The sequence below is a fragment of the Oreochromis niloticus genome, linkage group LG20 (genome assembly GCF_001858045.2).
Source record: "Oreochromis niloticus isolate F11D_XX linkage group LG20, O_niloticus_UMD_NMBU, whole genome shotgun sequence".
NCBI classification, from domain to species: domain Eukaryota; kingdom Metazoa; phylum Chordata; class Actinopteri; order Cichliformes; family Cichlidae; genus Oreochromis; species Oreochromis niloticus.
In genome coordinates, this window is record NC_031984.2 from 31,179,658 (window position 1) to 31,197,906 (window position 18,249).

At 36.3% G+C, this 18,249-nt stretch overlaps 1 long non-coding RNA gene across 3 annotated transcripts; it reads right to left on the reverse strand.

Annotated features, from left to right (window-relative positions):
• Positions 1-8,050: 8,050 nt before the first annotated feature.
• LOC102081546 (uncharacterized) lies at positions 8,051-18,193 on the reverse strand. 3 transcript variants are annotated; one of them, XR_270242.4, is made up of 5 exons: positions 17,364-18,193; positions 12,248-12,529; positions 10,071-10,284; positions 9,823-9,919; positions 8,051-8,174 (listed from the first exon to the last, which is right to left on the reverse strand). It is a non-coding gene; the product is annotated as an uncharacterized LOC102081546 (long non-coding RNA). The 3 variants fall into 3 exon arrangements; XR_003215524.1 differs by lacking the exon at positions 17,364-18,193 and adding an exon at positions 13,170-15,027; XR_003215523.1 differs by lacking the exon at positions 17,364-18,193 and having other exon boundaries at positions 12,248-15,027.
• Between the last annotated feature and the right edge of the window lie 56 nt (positions 18,194-18,249).

Sequence of the window (18,249 nt, forward strand, 5' to 3'; positions counted from 1 at the left end):
TTTTTCAAATGTACTTTATTACTGTATTACTATTACTGTTTTAACTAGTCATTCTTACCATAAAACTGAATCGGGCTAACAGCTGGTGACAATTTCTGAATAGTTAATTGTGAAAGCAAAATAAAGCATGTTGTATATGTTTCAACAAGATATTCTTAGTAAGAAGTGACAAAAATCGTGCTGATTGCAAATATGACAAGTTGTATCACAAAATCAAAATATATGAGCAGACAGTCTGAAAACAAAAAATTCTGGAGTTCCTAGATTATTCTGACAAGTATAATTTTGTTAAACATAAGCAAAGGATTTTCGAGCATTTTCTGTTAAAGCTTCTCCACTTTCCCTAAACAGTTTTTTTTTGTTGTTTGTTTGTTTGTTTGTTTGGGGTTTTTTAGGTCAGTCAACCGACTTTTAGCCCACTATGGTATTTATAGACTATGGTATTTATCACAGCAGGTCTCAAAATGGTAGGTAGGTAGAATGGTTCTATGTGTATTGCGCGCATTTATTTAACAAATTTATTTTCTGAGACATAATCAGAGTGCCATCTTGAAATTCAGGATCTTGAATAGCCAATAGATTGCTATTTTTTAAATATCAGTCCCAGAGAACACATCCTCACTCATGTTGACTGTAAGAAAGGACAATAGGAGAGATTCATGCCCAAATAAAATCAACAGCAATCCTTATATAAAATATATATTCACCCTTTGTACCATGAAATCTTTAAGATATAGTGGAGCAGATAACATTCCAAAAATGTGATCAGTTGAAATTGGACTGGACTTGAAAATGGAAAAAATGTGAAGATATTTAACAAAATAATTTTCTCAGTAATGACTATTTTTGTTTTTGTTGCCATAATTGGCTTCAGACCAAAAGATCATTTTCCTCTCAGACTACAAGCAAAGACCATTTGCCAAGTTCTGATACTAAAATAATAAAAGTAATAGGTAGTAAACATCAAAAAACATTTTGAAGTTTTAATTTGAACAAATTACCATAAAATCATCAATATAATGAAGAATGTCTCTGAGATTTTTTCTTTAATAAAGTTCCACAAAATATCATCTAGAATCTAGCATCCAGAAGCTGCATGAAAGTTGTTGTTTTTTGTTTTTTTTAAAAAGCTTCCTTAAAATAGAGAGTATGACATTTGCGTAAAACTTAAAATGACATGAGGGGGAATTATAAATGCTGTGCAATAAATGTAAATATGATATTTTGCATATATAGCAAGGAGACATATGTTCGGAGTGTGTTGCTATATACAAGATATAATATATAAAATATGCATAAAAACACAAGAAATTTGCCTTAAAGACACATGTATCCTAGCGAATGGTAAATAACTATCCATGCATATCTACTAGTCACTCTAATGAAATTATCCATCCATTTTACAGTCAAATTTTACGTGTGAATGTTGCCTGAACTGTGGTCACAGGTGTAAAATGAGTGTATGAGAGAAAATGAGTGTATGGCTCTGTGGCTTTGTGGCTGGAGACTTTTCAGAGCTGTGAGTAACTGGAAAAAAATATTCTCAAGTGCCCTTTGGTTAGCTGCGGAAATACATTTACGCCCAACCACACTTCAGGTAAAAGCAAAATAGGTCACTAAAAGACTTCCAAGAGTTATCTGATTTTCTAAGAGATACACTTTGTTCAAGGGGTCTCAGCAGGTTGAAAGAAAACACTTTTTTAAATCTTACTTCATACCTCTTCATACTTTGATGCACATTAATCAATTCACTTTTAATGCAGTTCAGTTTGATTTTATTATTATAGTAAAGTAAGATTATTTATATAGCACTTTTCACAGACATGACAGTCACAATGCAATATCAGCAGAGAACTATTCCAGAAAAGAATTGAAAATAACATAGATTTAAATAAAGGAATGTTCAGATAAGTAGTCATGAGTTTGTCCATTTAGTGCGCTGCATGCAAGCGTGAGAATGTAAAATCAACTGGAAGCCAATGTAAAGAAACTACATGTGCTACGACCAGTTGGGGGTGAAGGAAGAGAGACAAGACAAAAGACACAGGAGTGAGTGAAAAAGAAACACTCACCATGGGAAATGGATTATTTTTCCTTCTTAATTATAAACACCTTTATTAAAAAAAAACTGCATTTTGTGTTTAGTCATGTTTTCTTTATCTAAAGCAATCAGGAAGGGGCCAAAATCTTTTCACGTCACAGTAAATGTGTAAACTTTGTGACATGTAAAGCATTCAGGGTAAAGTTAGAAGCTGTAATTAATGTGGCATCAGTAACCGTAATCAGAACGAGGGCCGCTGTTCTGACGCTGTTAGTTCAACATGGATATAATCACCTTTACTGCACCACATGCAGTTAGTCTACATTCCTTTTTTATGCTTAATTGATTTACAGGTCAGTGTTAACAAAGCAAATAATGAATGTCAAGGTTCACACAAGTTACATATTATAACTCCTTCTAAATTAGTTTGTGTGCGTCTCTGGCCCTTCTTCATATCTGTCCGGTTCACTAAGAAACACTAACATAAAGTAAATTAAATGAAATTTTAAAAATAAATTAACGAGTGTTAAAGTAACAAAATGTCTCTTTTAAATGTTTTTCAATTCCTTTTTTATTGGAAATCTTGTTGATTTCTTCTTGATCTCACTTTGAAGCATATGACTCACGCAGAGGTGTCGTGACCACATTTATCAGTGGCCTGATCAGAGTTAAGGCATAACTGACTCAACCATCAGCTCAAGTTAGGAGCAAGCTTAACAGAAATGAAGCCACAAACCTCTGGGTTGTATTTTGAAACCAGATCATCTATCTAAACAGGAAACTGTAATCGTACATATGCTTCTGCTTCAGACATATTCTCAGGAAATATAAAAATATCCATTCCGAACTGTTTTTTAAAGTTTTTAAGAAAAAAAAAAGATGCGTTTGGCGCTTTACTTGTTTTGAATATTTACTTAAACAACAGATTCATGTATTTCAGTGCTTTACATCTGTATCAAACTGAATGCTAAATTAAAGGGCATGCTAACCAGCAAACAAGACTCAGGATGCACAAACCAACCCTGTTGTCCCCCAACACACGCTGCAGAGACACACACTATTCAACAAAACTGTACTGACTTTCACATATGCCATAACTGACTTTTACACATGAATATTTCATGCATACAACACTGGCTCTCTTTCAAAAATTTTATTTATTACCATAAAATTAAAACAGTCCATCATGACTGGTATATCTCTATCTAAAGCCTCTTGTCTCAGTTTATTTGAGTAAAGCTGTCAGTAACTAATACAATGTTTGGCTTTACATATTTGAATATTAAGAAAATTAAGATTAAGAAATCACATGAAAGGACAATTGTCCTTAAATAGTGCATTTAAGGAAATACATATAAATATACAAGAAATACATAGACCTCCACTATTTCAACACTTTATTTTCTATTAGATTTAAATTAAAATAAATAAAATTACAACTATTTACAAATAAACTTAAGACCCAAATCATAATCATCTTTTGAAAATAAATTTTCAATTTCACTAGCTGCATCAGGGCTGATTACTGCCAGACCTAATTACTGTAGGCTAAGTCGACCCCTGATTAGCTTAAAAAAATTACTATAAATTCAATTTTAAAATACGTTTTTGCAGTTGTCTATTTAAATTCCAAACTTAAGTTTGGTTGAGATACTCTGGCATGATCTTAAACAAGTTGTTCATACTGAAGCCATGGCTGAACAATTCTGCAAACAAGAGTGGGCTAAAATCCTTCGCAGTGATGTGACAGACTCTTCCCAGTTATCACAAACATTCATCCAGGTAAGGAAAACCCAGATTTTTGGGATTCTTGGTGACAAGTGTAGAACAACTGGTTATTACTGTTAGAGGGCAGTTCCTTTTTCACATAGAGCCAGGTAGGTTTGTATTAAAAAAAAAAAAACATTTATTCTTAAGAAATGAAATCTTTTCAATGTAATTAACAGATTAACATGCCCTGTAGCCAAGACAGCAAACAACTGATTAATATATATATTTTTTGCTTTCTTTTGTTTTAGTTATTTATTTAATAATGTTCACACATGCAATGTGAGCTGATTGAGTTAAACACCATTACAGCACTGACAGTCTTTAGCCATTAAAAGAAAAAGAAAAGAAGAAAGGGTCTGAAAATGTGTTGGCCGATGGGCTGTCTCGACTGGAATCCACTATACCTTGTATGCAATGTGTTTCCCATGTTGTTTGTTTTGCCTCTGTATAAATGGTTACAAAAAAGGTTACATTTTTTAAAAGTCATATATTTATTTTATATTATTTTGTTAGCAAATATGTTCTAATGCCACTGAATATAAATATGCACCATTAACAGGAAGACTTTTTTAAAAGAAGGAAATTGTACCATCAGTAGGAATGAATATAAATGTGTTTATTTGTATTTAATAATGATGATAATTATTACATCCAGAAATTTCAAAGCAAAAGACATGCTGTGGAAAAGAGCCAGAGATTGATAATAACTAATGGTTAAACACCGAGTGGACTATAAACACAAAGCAGTACTGCAGCGTAACTAAAAGAGGATTAAGGGTCACCTGATCCAACCTTAACTGTAAGATTTACCAAAACATTGTTGGTATTGATAAAGGATGTGAGTTTACACCTGGTGAGAAAGTATGGGAATCAGAGTTTTAAAGAACAAGTCAGTTTGGCGCTCGAGTCATCTTAACATGCTTTGCATTCAAACAAAAACATGTGAAAACATTTACCCAGAACCCACATCCAACCCAAACACAAACCACAAAGACCCCCACCCACCCACACTTGCATGCAGACAGAGTAACCAATGAGAACCTTGAGAAATGTTTTCACTTTACATTTGCATGTGCATGCAGATGTGGCAGATATCTTAGGTCACGTAAGTAGCTCGTTCCACAAGATAAGAAAAGAAAACATGATCAATTCAGATATTGCCGCTGGTGATTTGAGAGACTTGAATCTACGTGCAGGCCTAAAATTTTCTGTAACACAAACTCATAACTACTTTTCTCTGTATTCACAAAACATCACATTAGAACAAGAAAAAAAGGCACTGTCAAAGAATATCTATAAACATGAAATATTACAGTCCTGACGGGAAATATTTGCACCTGGTTTGGGAACAGCACCAAGCAGGACAGACAAGATCTGCAAAGAGTGGTGCGCTTGACCGAACGCATCATTCGATCAGAGCTTCCTGACTTGCTGTCCATTTACACTGAGCGATGCAAGACTAATGCCAGGAAGATTATGATGGACCTCTCCCATCCCAACAATGGACTCTTCTCACTGTTGAGGTCTGCTCAGCTTCCGCTCCCTTAAAATGGTAAATGGCCTGCATTTGTGTAGCGCTTTACTTAGTCCCTAAGGACCCCAAAGCGCTTTACACAACATTCAGTCATTCACACACTGGTGAATGGGTGATGGCAAGCTACATTGCAGCCACAGATGCCCTGGGGCACACTGCCGCAGTATCTTGCCCAAGGATATTTGGCATGCAGCCAGGAGGCAGCCTGGGATCGAACCACCGACCTTCTAATTAGTGGCTGACCTGCTCTGCCACCTGAGCTACAGCCACCCCAAGCTCCCTTAAGCCCAAAATAGAGAGAATGAGGAGGAGCTTCTTCCCCCAGGCTATTCAGGCCCTAAACCAGGTGTAGGACTGAACTCGCCCACACACATCACATCACTGTAGGACTGGATTCTTTCACACGCATCACATCTCCACACGCACTCTGGTTTTTCCTTTTGCACACTATAGTTTATAATTTCTTTTTATTAATAATTTCTTATGTAAACTGTTATTTGCACATCTTACTGTAAATTTCTGAGTTAAATCTGTAAATTTTGGTAGTAATCTGTAAATCTGTAAATATTACTGTCAGTTCTTACTGTCATTTAATGGTCATTTCACCTCATATCATACTGTGTTTGGTTGTGTGTGTGACAAATAAAATTTGAATTTGTGTAAACTGTGGCTCCACAGTTTGCACATTTGTCTAACAAACAAGTTGCCACATTATTAACACTTTCTGTTGTTGCTAGTTATTAGTATTATATAACCATTATCACTGTTTATAATTTACACACTACCTCAATATGAATTAAGCAGTAATAAATTGTCTTTTTCCATATTATCCCCATATCTTCATTCTTGGTGTTAATTAGCTCACACTCTGGCATCTTTTCACATTTAATTAAGATTTCACAAAACAAGTATTTAAGATTCATTTTATTAAATAAATAACTTTCATCATCAAAAATACACAAGGGTATAACAAATACAACAATAAATGACACATGTAAATAATATAACTGTTACAGAAGACGAACATTATGGACAGTGAAAAATGAATTTTGGGTAACATGCAGCATTAGTTTTATAGGCTCCATTTTTAAACTGACCTCACTCCTGGCCAGAAAAATGAAGAAACACATTTTAGATAATTACTGAAAAAGAAAAACAGTAAAAGTTTATCATTTTATCCACATTTGACTTTGATCAACTATCTCCAGCCTCTCAGCAATTGCAGTAATGCAGTAGTTATTCATGTTTTATCTACTCATAACCCCATATATATATTTTTTATCAATCAATTTAACTGGCCAAACTGTGTATAAACAATCATGTTGTTCGGTAACTTGGCAGTGGCTTTATTATGGGTTCAAATTTATGTAGGGTTAAAATCTTGTCCTCATATTTGATGAATAAGCTCACTATAGGAAAAGGCACGAAACATGAGATGATGGGGTTTTAATTTAATTAGTTACAGGATGATTACAAGAGGTCAAAATGAGCCTGGTGAAGCATGTGACTAGCAGGGTCAAAGATTTTTAAAATGGTGGTACCGTAGCAGCAGGAGACAGAGAGAGAGATAAATTTATTTTTATATGTAAGTATATGACTATCTAGTGGAATAAAAATTAAAAGCTTAAAACCCTTTGATTGTTTTGCTTTTGGCATTTGCATGGAATTAAAAAAAAAAATATTATTACTTAGTAAATCGTCTAGTAATCGTTTAGTTTAGGTAGCTCGTGGTTTATTTGTTTTTTGTGTATTGCTGCTCACAGAACTGAAACATCAGGAAGTATACACAGCTATTTTTGATTTTCTGAGATTAAGCTGGGGGTGTTTTTTGTGTGTGTGTGTGTGTGTGTATGTGTGTGTATGTATGTGTGTGTGGGTGGGGGGGTGGGGGATATATTGTTCCAGACAGTATTGTTCCTCTTTTACGAGTTCTATGAACAAATGATCTTTAAAAGAAGTTTATGTTTATGTTTACTCTTTCTCTCAGCTGCCTTTTTGATTTCTTTTACCTTCAGGATTGAAAGGATCTAGTTCAGGAGAGGGAGTCAGTGAGAAGCCCACTGCTGCTGATTGGTCCTGGTTTGTACTTATGAATGAGGTGCTGGGAGAGAGCTCTTCAACTAGACCTCCTGTCCTAATTGTTTCTATCCCTGAGGACACTGCAGGGCCAAAAGGTCAGCCGGTCCTCTTTTTTTCTTGCGCCTGGCTACAAATATTATAGCTGAGCCAGTTTTTTTTAATATTTTTAATCTTTCTATACAACAGAACACCTTAGCAGGGATGCAGAGGTGCACCTTTGTACTCCCCCTACAGAAAGGTGGCAATTCTTCCATGATTAATAATTACTGGCCAATTTCCAAACTCTGTGTCATAGCTAAGGTTCTTAAAAGTTATCTGGATGAAAATAGTATTTTATCTCCTTTCCAGTCTGGTTTTAGGAAACTGCACAGTACTGTAACTGCCTCCCTAAAAGTTCTCAATGAAGCCCTGGATGCAAAGATCTACTGTGCAACTCTTTTTATTGATCTATCAAAAGCGTTTGATACTGTTGACCATAGCACTTTATGCCAAAGATTACTGGAAATAGGCCTTTCAAACCAATTATCTGTCAGGTTTCTGAAACTCAGGACTTCCTGAGTTGAACACAGTGCGTTTATTTACAGTGAATCGAGAAACAGTGCAAATTATCCACAGTGAGTGATCTGTTCTTGTGATGGTTCCCAGCTCCCGTGCAGTGGCTTCTCTCCGTGGTCCGTGGTGACAAAACAACTTCCAGCTGTGTCTATGTAAAATGGTGCGCAGCTCCCTCCACACGTTTCCGTAATTCACCTGGAAACAATAAGACGCTGCAGTAAGTACTCTTATCACAACGACTTTCACCTGGCGAGCTGGAGTACTGACTGTGTTCGACAACGATCCAGCATCCTCTGTAGCTCAGCTACTCTGTTTAATAGTGATCCCTTGCCAAGGCTAAACGGCATCAGGTGAGTGTGATTACTCCACGGGTGTGGCTGGCTCCAAGGCGAGAAAACTATCCAGGCCTAGTGTTGCACCAAAACGTGAACATCGCCACACACTCACACACACACAAATGTGCACAGAGGGAAATCGACAACACAAATCCAAATACATGGGAAGTCGACAGGCGAGGACTTGTTCACCATAACATTATCTTCCAGACTGTAAGTGCGTACAGTTCTGTGTGGTCTCTCTTCCAGTTTTTTAAGTGCCCAGGGTTCTGTCCTGGGGCCTACTTAATTCATTTATGTCAATGGTGAAATCTAGATGCATCTTCTAGATGCAGATTTTGAAACAATTACAGCTAGCTTTTGATAGTATTCAGTCTCAGTTGGGTCAGCCTAGACTGGTTTTTAATGCAGAAAAAAAACAAACAGAAAGAGGGTGCCGGCAGTATTTTCTTCTCTTGTATCTGCTCCAGGTACTTCTATTGAAACTGTGGCCTCATACAAATACCTAGGTGTTGTGATTGATAGCAGTCTTTTCTTAAAGCCACAGATTAACTATCTGTGAAAGAAACTGAGGCTGAAGTTCGGGTTCATTTTCAGAAACAGACCATGTTTCTCACCATAAGGAAAAGGCTTGTTGCTGCCACTTTTTCACCCCTCCAGGATTACAGTGACATCATTTACATGAATACCTCTGCTCACTCTCTTCATCTGTTGGATTCTGTCATGGAGCATTAATATTTATAACTGGCTGTAGACCTTTAACACACTACTGTACTCTATATACTCTGGTTGACCCTCATTGGCCTTGCGCAGGATGTTTCATTGGTATCACTTTATCTGTAAATCTATTTCTGCTTTACCTCCCTCATATTTATCAGATTACATGTTACGCAAACATTTCAGGACATTCAGAGCTTGAGAAGAAGGTGTTCTCCTTTTCTGTCCCGTCTTCATAAAATACATTGCAGAAGGATTCGAAGCTCGCTCAATTGATTTCACTTGCAGATTTCAAAAGACGTACAAATGTTTTTGTGAAATCATCACTGGGAACTTGTTCTTGTCTGTGTACACAAGACAAATTGAGCTATTTTATTGTATCTGTTATTTGTAGTTTTAATATGTTTGGCTGGAACAAGTCTCTCTTGTAAAGAAGACATTGAGCCCCAATGGGACTGCCTGTATGAATAAAGGTAAAAAACAACAGCAGGAAAAGAATGGACAGATTATTTTCCACACAGATTAAGCTGCGTTCTTATAAATTAATGAAAAATAAGTTCAAGAAGTTATTTTAACTTCTAAGTGATGTTTAATGAATAAACTGATTTACACAAATGGTAATTTTCATCAGTGTGTTTATTTACAGTATTTTTTTTAACATCTCTTAACTTATTTGCTAAGTTATCTGTTAGCTTATTAGAAAAAATTTAATGGCTGAATGAGAAGGAAATGGAATTCTAACAAAAAAAAAACAAGAATAAAAAGCTTTAAATTTTAATAGAATAGCAAACCTGATATTTGCCTGAACATGAAGTCTGGTTGGTAAGCACAGGGTGGTCACACAGGGTGGTCTGTAGAGAGGTTTGGGATGCTTCTTTCCATTGTCCACTGCCACATCACATCACATAGAGAAAAGTGCAAACATAAGATGGTATTACGACTATAGCATAAAACCAGCAACTCTTAAAAAAAAAAAAGTTTAACAAAGCACTGTGAAAAAACAGGAATCCTAGATTTATAATTTTTTTCTTTAAATTACCTGTCAATAGTAGTGATGGTGTGGTGGTACCTCTTCCAGGGGAGACATCTCAGAACAAGGCTGTTACTTACATGAGATACAAAGGTGTAGTGCACCTGTTTGCAGGAAGATGCCCTGGAACCTGGTCTTCATCATTCCAAAAGCATGCTGGATTATAGAGTGTGTCCTGGGATGATGGCTGTTGAAGCACTGGGCTCCACTGCAGCGGTGTGGTCTGGTTAAGGTGAAGGTGGAGAACAACATAAACATTATTATTATTATAGTATGATGTGGGTTATTAAAAAAAAAACAAAGCATTTTACAGATTATTACACTTAAAACAGTGTATTTTACTGTGAAAACACTCCAATGTTGTACATTTTATCTTTGTAAGCTTTTTTGTGAACACCAACAAACAGGAGACTGGTTTTAGCTTTCTGGCATTTTTCCAGCCAAGTTATGCACACAAACAGGGAAAAAGGTCAAATGAATATTAGAAAATGTTACAATATAATATATACAATAAATGTGTAAATCTAATTGCCGATCACCTAGCTAAAAGTGCCTGGATATGATAATCCTTTAGCCCAAGACCTAAGAGACTTAAATCCCCCCCCCCCAAAAAAAAACTAAACAGAAAACAAGTAACCTTTCTGGCTACATTTTTACAGTTTTTTCCACTTCTCTGTACTTTGCACTGTCAGGGATGCCAGTCGACAGAGGCTATTCTGATGTAAGGGCAGTGATGGTGGTGACAGAGCTGAAGGCTAGACAGCCTGTTGCTGTGGGTCATAGCGAGAGTATGCAGGCAGTTCGTGAATGATTGAATAAATTGATACCACTGACCGGCCCCCACGCACGGCTGACCAAAATCCAATAGAAGTTCAGTAAAGACGATCTGTAATCACTCATCTGGCTGCTTTCCTGGGTCTTCAGGATGTTATTTCTTCCTTATTAGATTAAATCATCATTTAAAGACTCGATTTTGTATTTACCCGAGTGATCTTTGTCTAAAGTATTTATCTGAAACATGTAAGTGTGGCAAATATGCGAAAATCTGAGCATGAAATCAGGGTGGGACAAAATGTTTTTTCAGAGAACCGTGTGTGTCGTCAGGAGCAGTTAGGGTGCTGAGACTCTTCCAGTTCGTCAATATCATCATGATAAAGATGAAATGCTCCGTCCACCGTTCTGATCTGAATCCTTGTTAAAAATTAATAATGCAATGCTTACACCGTTTTGACTTTTTAAAACTAATAAAATATTTCCTCAAAAACTCCAGTACAGGGAAAGTTTAATAGAAACTATCTGAAACAAATCAGTATTAGAAAGATGGCATTAAAAAAGTGCCGTATTTATTGCTTAGTAACTTAGAGATTATGGTGAGGCAAATAGTTATGCAAAAGAACAATAGATGAACTCTTATATGAAAACTTGGATTAAAAAGGGTATTGGATATATTTTTAGTTTGTTACAGTGTCAGAAAGGAGATGACTCAATGTTAGGGTTATCATTAAAGACATGAACAGCTTTGTATTTAAAAGTTCTGACTTTCTCCTTTACAGAGAGATAGATCAGGTGAGTGACTTGTGTCTGTGCAGCTGACAAACTAGCTCGCACAATAAGTAGCTCATGTAATACTATCAGTATCAAATAAAACGATGTTAAAGATTTTGCTACTTCTTGTATTGTATACATACTTCTTGTTTATAATGATTATAACAAACTTTCAAACTTCCAAAAATGAGGATCAGTAAGAAAAAACAGATTTAAAAAACAAACAAACAGATCAATATTTTTCATATTTGTTTTATTTCTGTTCAGCTCCACAGTTTAAACTGAGGTGAAATAGAAATGATGAACCTTGAAGTGATCAGGAACAGTAGCACTTTTTATGGTTGGATCCTCTGAACTTACTTGATACAGTAGTAGTAGTAGATGCAGTAGTAGTTAAGTAGAAATAACTTATGGAAGCATAAAATTTGAGTATTAATATATAATTGATGATATTGTCAATCTAAAATATTAAAATGTGTAAGGCATTGCTGCTTCCTATAATACTATGCCTAAACCAAATGAATGACCTTATTGATATGTAGGATATAAATCGCACTGAGCTCCAGACTTTGAGCAGAATCAGTAGTGTTTAGAAATACATTTTTAAAAAGTTAAAATAAATAAATAAATAAATGACTCACTGCTATGACTGAGGTCTTCCACCTCATTTTCTTTGTTCATGACATCCTCATATTCCTTAGTTTCAAACTCTAGTCCTTTCCCTGGGAGCATTCTTGCTGAAAGGTTACAGTATTACACATTTACTCTTACAGTACATAACGTGTTCAGTCAACAGCAAGTGATGGCATTATTTGAAATGGCTGTGTACTGAAGGGCACAGAAGAGCGCCCTCTCATGGCCAAAAGCTTCCAAAAAACCCTTTTCTCTTTCTCTCTGGTTTGTAGTGGAAATGGCATCACAGTCTGAAATCAAATACAGCCACATTTTAGTTTTCTGGATTCATTCATAGTGAGAGCTGTACTTTATTTACAGTCCCTTTCTATGCAAAACAAGTGAATGAATATTTTGAAACCAGTATGGCATACTGAGAAAGGATTAATAGTTTTGGCACTTTAGGAAACACTTCTATCCACTTTGGGTCTGAAAAACATACAAATATGAAACTGCAGATGGTCAGCTTAGCAAAAACACCAAGAGCAGAGGAGACAGCTGGCTTCCTTCTGTCCAAAGGTATGAAAACCAAAGTGTAAAAAGTGTTGCTGTTTAAAAACTCAAAAAGAAAAATTTTAATACTTGTGAGATGAGGTCACTTACACAATGTGCCCTGGCTCTAGCTAATGTGTGAGTTACATCAATCTTAAAATCTTAATTCTGTGCTAGAAATAATAAGGAAAAATCACATCACCAAATATTATCACTAGTTTATATACAGATTAAACACATATGTATGTAGTGATGTATGAATCAAGGTAAGGATGTATGCATGGGAAGACAGGTGTATGGACATATACGGAGAAAGTGGAAGTGATGTAAAGCTTAGATTAGCCGGAAACACCTGAGAAACAGAGATGTGTGACTATAGAGCTTGTTTATTGAACTTACACATAAGCTTCATTAGAACTTAGCAGGTGGATTTCCAGAGGTTGTAAGGTGGTACAGGTGAAGAGCGGCCAGGCAAGGTATGAAGTTGAACGAGGGGTGGTGAAGAGACAAACTGAGTGAGCAGGTGAATAACTTTGAGACAGGGAACAGGTGTGCTGGGATGTGAGTGAGATTATGTCTCCTTGTATGTTCACAGTGACAGTTGGAGGGGCAGAGAGCGGACGTGACAGCAGAACGGGAGTGTCTGTGTCCCAGTGAAAACAAAAACCACAGTGTAATCACATTCGAAAATAAAGTAGTGCTGTCATAACGTCCGTGTCCTGCCTATGCTTAACGGGTCCAACGTTACACCTGGTAATGAACTAATCATTTGATTCAGGTGTCTTGACCCAGGGTGAGATCTAATACCTGCAGGACACCAGGCCTCGAGGCCTGGAGTTCGACACCCCTGGAATAGGGGAAAGAATCACAATGCACAATAATTTCTTTGTGAGGTCAAGACGTTTTCTTAGTATATAGTGTTGTGGAAAATCTTAAATAAAACTGCAATCACCAGGTGAGCATGTTTCTGAAGTGAAGTTTATTAAGAACACTGCAGTGGAGAAAACATTCAGGTCAAACACCAAAATGCTTTTCTGAGAAAGGACACCACCCTGAACTCTTTTATACCCCCACAAACACTCTCAAACAAAGAACACTCCACAGCACATCATATACCACTATACCTTCAGTCCAGCTCATTCCTGACCCCCTCCCACTCGAAGAAAAGTTACGACCTCCGTCACCTCCCTTGAACAGGGTGCCTGGATGTCTTCAACTCTACAATAGGCCCTCTGTGATAACATTCATGCATACAACTAAATGAGAAAGTGATATTACTATTACCATAGTGATATGGTTAAAATATGTGACCAATACATAGAATAAAGAAATTTCCAGTACAACTGGCTATGATCAGCTGAGCTTTACAGCTCTTGCTCTGAGGTTTTCTGCTCTTTGTGGATTTACACAACTGAATTCAACAATATCTAAGGAGATGTTTCACAAGCTGTCCTGGCTGGTTTCCACAAGACTCAGCTGTACATCTGCATATAAAGGATAAAGGTACTCTTTCGAGGATGTCAGTGTTCACATTTTGGACAGAGAAGACAGATGGTTTGAAACCGTGAACAGCCACCCTTGAACACAGGGGGTGGCTTATGGCACCAACTGTCTGCCACCTACAGTCCAGTTTTGAGATCCCTTTCCAGACACCGATTCACAGCTTGCATCAGTTGATCTCATATCACTTTGAATTCCTGTCCAAACCAACTTAAAGGTTCAATGAAATATATTTAACCTTGGCATTCAATAAAGACTGGCTTCGTATTTGAGGGTGGGTGTGGTTTGTGCCTCAGCTGCAGAGGAGGGGTGAAGCAGTGGGTTCAGGGGCGGTCTCAGGGGAGGCTGACCAACGCAGCCAATCCCCATCGTCTAATCATGTCTCCCCTATGTGAGCAGGTGGACGGGACCTGACGGGGTGGAGAGACGCCTGAGATGGAGCAGTGTGTGACTGCTGCGAGTATTACAAATAAAAATAAAACGATAGTGAAGCTGCTCCCATAGTGTGAGTCATATTGTTTAGATTGTGAGTGGCAGACAGATAGTCATGGAAGGGAAACATATTTGTATGGCACTGAGTTGGAATTGTAAAGAGAATCAGTATATTCATGTAAAATATATTCATATGTGATTAAGTTGATGAAAATCATGTTGAAATTAATATTCATGTGAATGAGCCAACGAGAGTCATGTTGAATTAAAGTACAGCATGGAGCTGGGTGAGAAAAGTAACCAGTGTACTGACATTATTTTAATGAAATAACCTCTGCCCTGGTTAAATTAGGTGTCAGTCAGAGAGGGAGAGAATGATAGGGTGTGACTGGACATAGGGTGTATTGTTTTACTGCATAATACTGCTAATTAGTGATGCTTAGTTACCTTAATTTCAGTATTGAGAACAGGTACATTTGTCCACTTTAATTTTAATCAGCCAAGAGATTTGCCTTAAATACATATTGCTGTAAGATGCACTGTAGATGTAATGAAGCTTTCAATCCTTTATGAAGTACATGTAAAGAGATGGAAGTGTGAATGCCTTTATTTTTCTGCTTATGACTTGAAAAGATGGACATATGTAACCTGTAAGGACACTGAGACTGAAAGCGAGTAATACACACATGGATATTGTTACTGTTAATGAAACTTGAATAACAGATGCAGTTTGGAAGGTAAACCGAGTGCACTGTGCCTTCATTGTTCCTGAACTTCACTTGTATTTACATTAATTTCATCTTTGTTATAGTGACACCACTCCTGGGGCCTGTAACAACTACATCAAATATAATACTATTATATATATAATACAAAGCTTAACATGTATGAATGCAGCAATAAACCCTTTGCAAGCTAGCATGAATGTAAAAACAGTTTGCATAAAGATGGTGGAATATTAACATGGTGGTTAAATGACTAAAATATCTTAGAATAGCTTATCCCATTTTATTTCACACACATTTACATGAGGCCTGATGCTAGTATTTCCACAAAATAACTGTTTATATGCTTTATTTTACTGCTGACATCAGAACCAACAAATCAGAAAAATTATAAAATGCTAAATATGTACTTATCCAGAGATGGTAATGCTAAATTAATGGAGTACTAAATCAGCTAAATATAATCAGCAGGTAGCTGAAAGCAGCATTTACATGACTCTGACATGAGCTGTAAACTTCGTCTCAGCTCATTTCTCTGTTCGTGGTGTGCCCTGCCACTGGCTCCAACACCCCACAACACTGATAAACATAAGTGGAAGAGGATGGATGTATATGAAAGAAGACCACATGGCTGCTGTGGAGATGTTGTGTTGCATTTTGTTGTTTATAGCATTGATCCCCATAGTGTACCCAGGTGGGTCATAATGGTATTGCAGGTGTGCCACAATAGTAACAGAATTTCTGTTTGATATTACTCACAAGCATGTACAAAATGAATTAAAACTGGTAATAGGACAATATTACTGATTACTGTGATATTGTTATATCATCTTATGCCACGTGATACCCCTAATTAAAGATTGTAAAATTATTATGTAGTTTTAGTTTGCATTATTCTCCTGAATTAGAAGAAGGGGATAACTATTACATTTATTAAAGTGATTTGTATTACATTAGACTGCTGATTTATTGTGAATGAATGATATTGTTTTATGATGCATGATACTGCTGCATTATAAGAAAAAAAAGAATCATGGCCTTATTTGACTGATTAGAAAAGAACAGAACATACCATAGAGGTTTTCTGCCCCATCTCATCAGGAGGAGATAAAACAGGAAGCCAAGGCCGTCACTTAGGCACCGTAAGAGAGAAAGAATGTGAATGCTTAGTTTGGAGGGGGGCTGAAGCTATAAGAATGTGAAAAACGCTCAGACACTTTGAGATCTGGCGGACATCCTCCTGTCCACATCTCCCCTCCGGATGGTTAATGCTCAAAAGTGTTGTATGGAATAATGAGAATTGTTGATTGAGCATTTATACACCGAGTGTTGTTCTTCCTTCAGCCCAAAGATGAAAGAATTGGAATATTTAACATTACCTTGACCTAAATTTACTACTATTGTATTGAAGTTTCCCAGTGGCAGGTGGGTCACACATTGGCCTTAAAACCTTGTATATACATTAATAGCTTATAGCCAACAGTCTTTATTGTTGATGTCTTTGAATGCAACTTTCAAAAGAAAATTGAAGATTGGGTTTTAATTTTGCTGGACCCCAGAGATACCAAAAGCACAAATATGCTTTAAGTGGAAGTACAGAGACCTTTGTTAAAAACACTCCAGTAAGTTGCAGTATTGAATCAACTTCTTAAATGAAAGAGAAAAAATGCAGGCTTCTATCATATATTTTATGCAAAGGTATCTACACCTTGTGCCATCCTAATATAATAATGAAGTGTTTGTCCTGCACTAAACTGCCACGTTGGAATAACACAAAGCTAGTATATATTTGTTTTACAGGATGTTTCACAATATGAAAATACATTTAATGCATTTATTAATTTACCAAAACAGATCATATATGAATCCAATATATGAATAAAATGATGATGATACATGTAAGCTTCACATTTGCACTTTATCAAGTGTTGCTTACCTTTTAAACTTTCATCTCTATCCTTCCTTCTTACATCGTTCTCCATCCTTGTATGAAATTAGCTCTATTCCTGCTCCAACTGGAAAATACAGCAGCTGGACCTTTAGCTAGCTTTAGCTTGAAAATATAAGGGGTTGAAAGTACAGATATCTGTGTAAAAATGTAGGGAGTAAAAGTAAAAAGTTGTCAGAAAAATAAATACTCAGGCAAAATATAGGTGCCTGAAAATTCTACTCAAGTACAGTAACAGTAACATGTATTGGTTTTTTGTTTGTTTGTTTGTTTTTGTTGTTTTTTTACCTACCACAAACTGACACGTCGTCACATAGTCGTCACAAGTGACTTTTCCCAGGACAATAATAAAGACACCAAAAGAATTTATTATATATCTGCTAAAAGTCATAAACAGGACAGAAACTAATGGAAGTTATAAACAGTTATTAACAAAGTAAGCAGTTTGACAACTATTGGAATAGTTGATCAGTGCAGATAGTTATAGTAACTGCTAAAATTGAAATGGTTGTTATAGTTTTAAGAATTCAACTGAAAATTATTAATTATAATAGAGAACATTAAAGTGGATGATTATGAAAATGTATTCAAATTCTTTTGAACCCAAACATTAGTGAAAGAGTCAAAAACCTGAAAGAACTTTATGTAACATTTTCATTTTCAGAGCTTCAGAGACTCTAAAAGCGACGTCTTATTGATAAAACGGCTTATTGTGCTGTGTATCAAACTATATATAGCATACATAACATACAGTTTGATACTCAACATCTAAGCCATTTCCAAAATCCCCGAGTGTCTGAGGCATCACAAGATGTACTTAAAGGATGACACCTAAAAATGTCATTCACTTTTGTCAGTAAAGCAGTGTGATTCA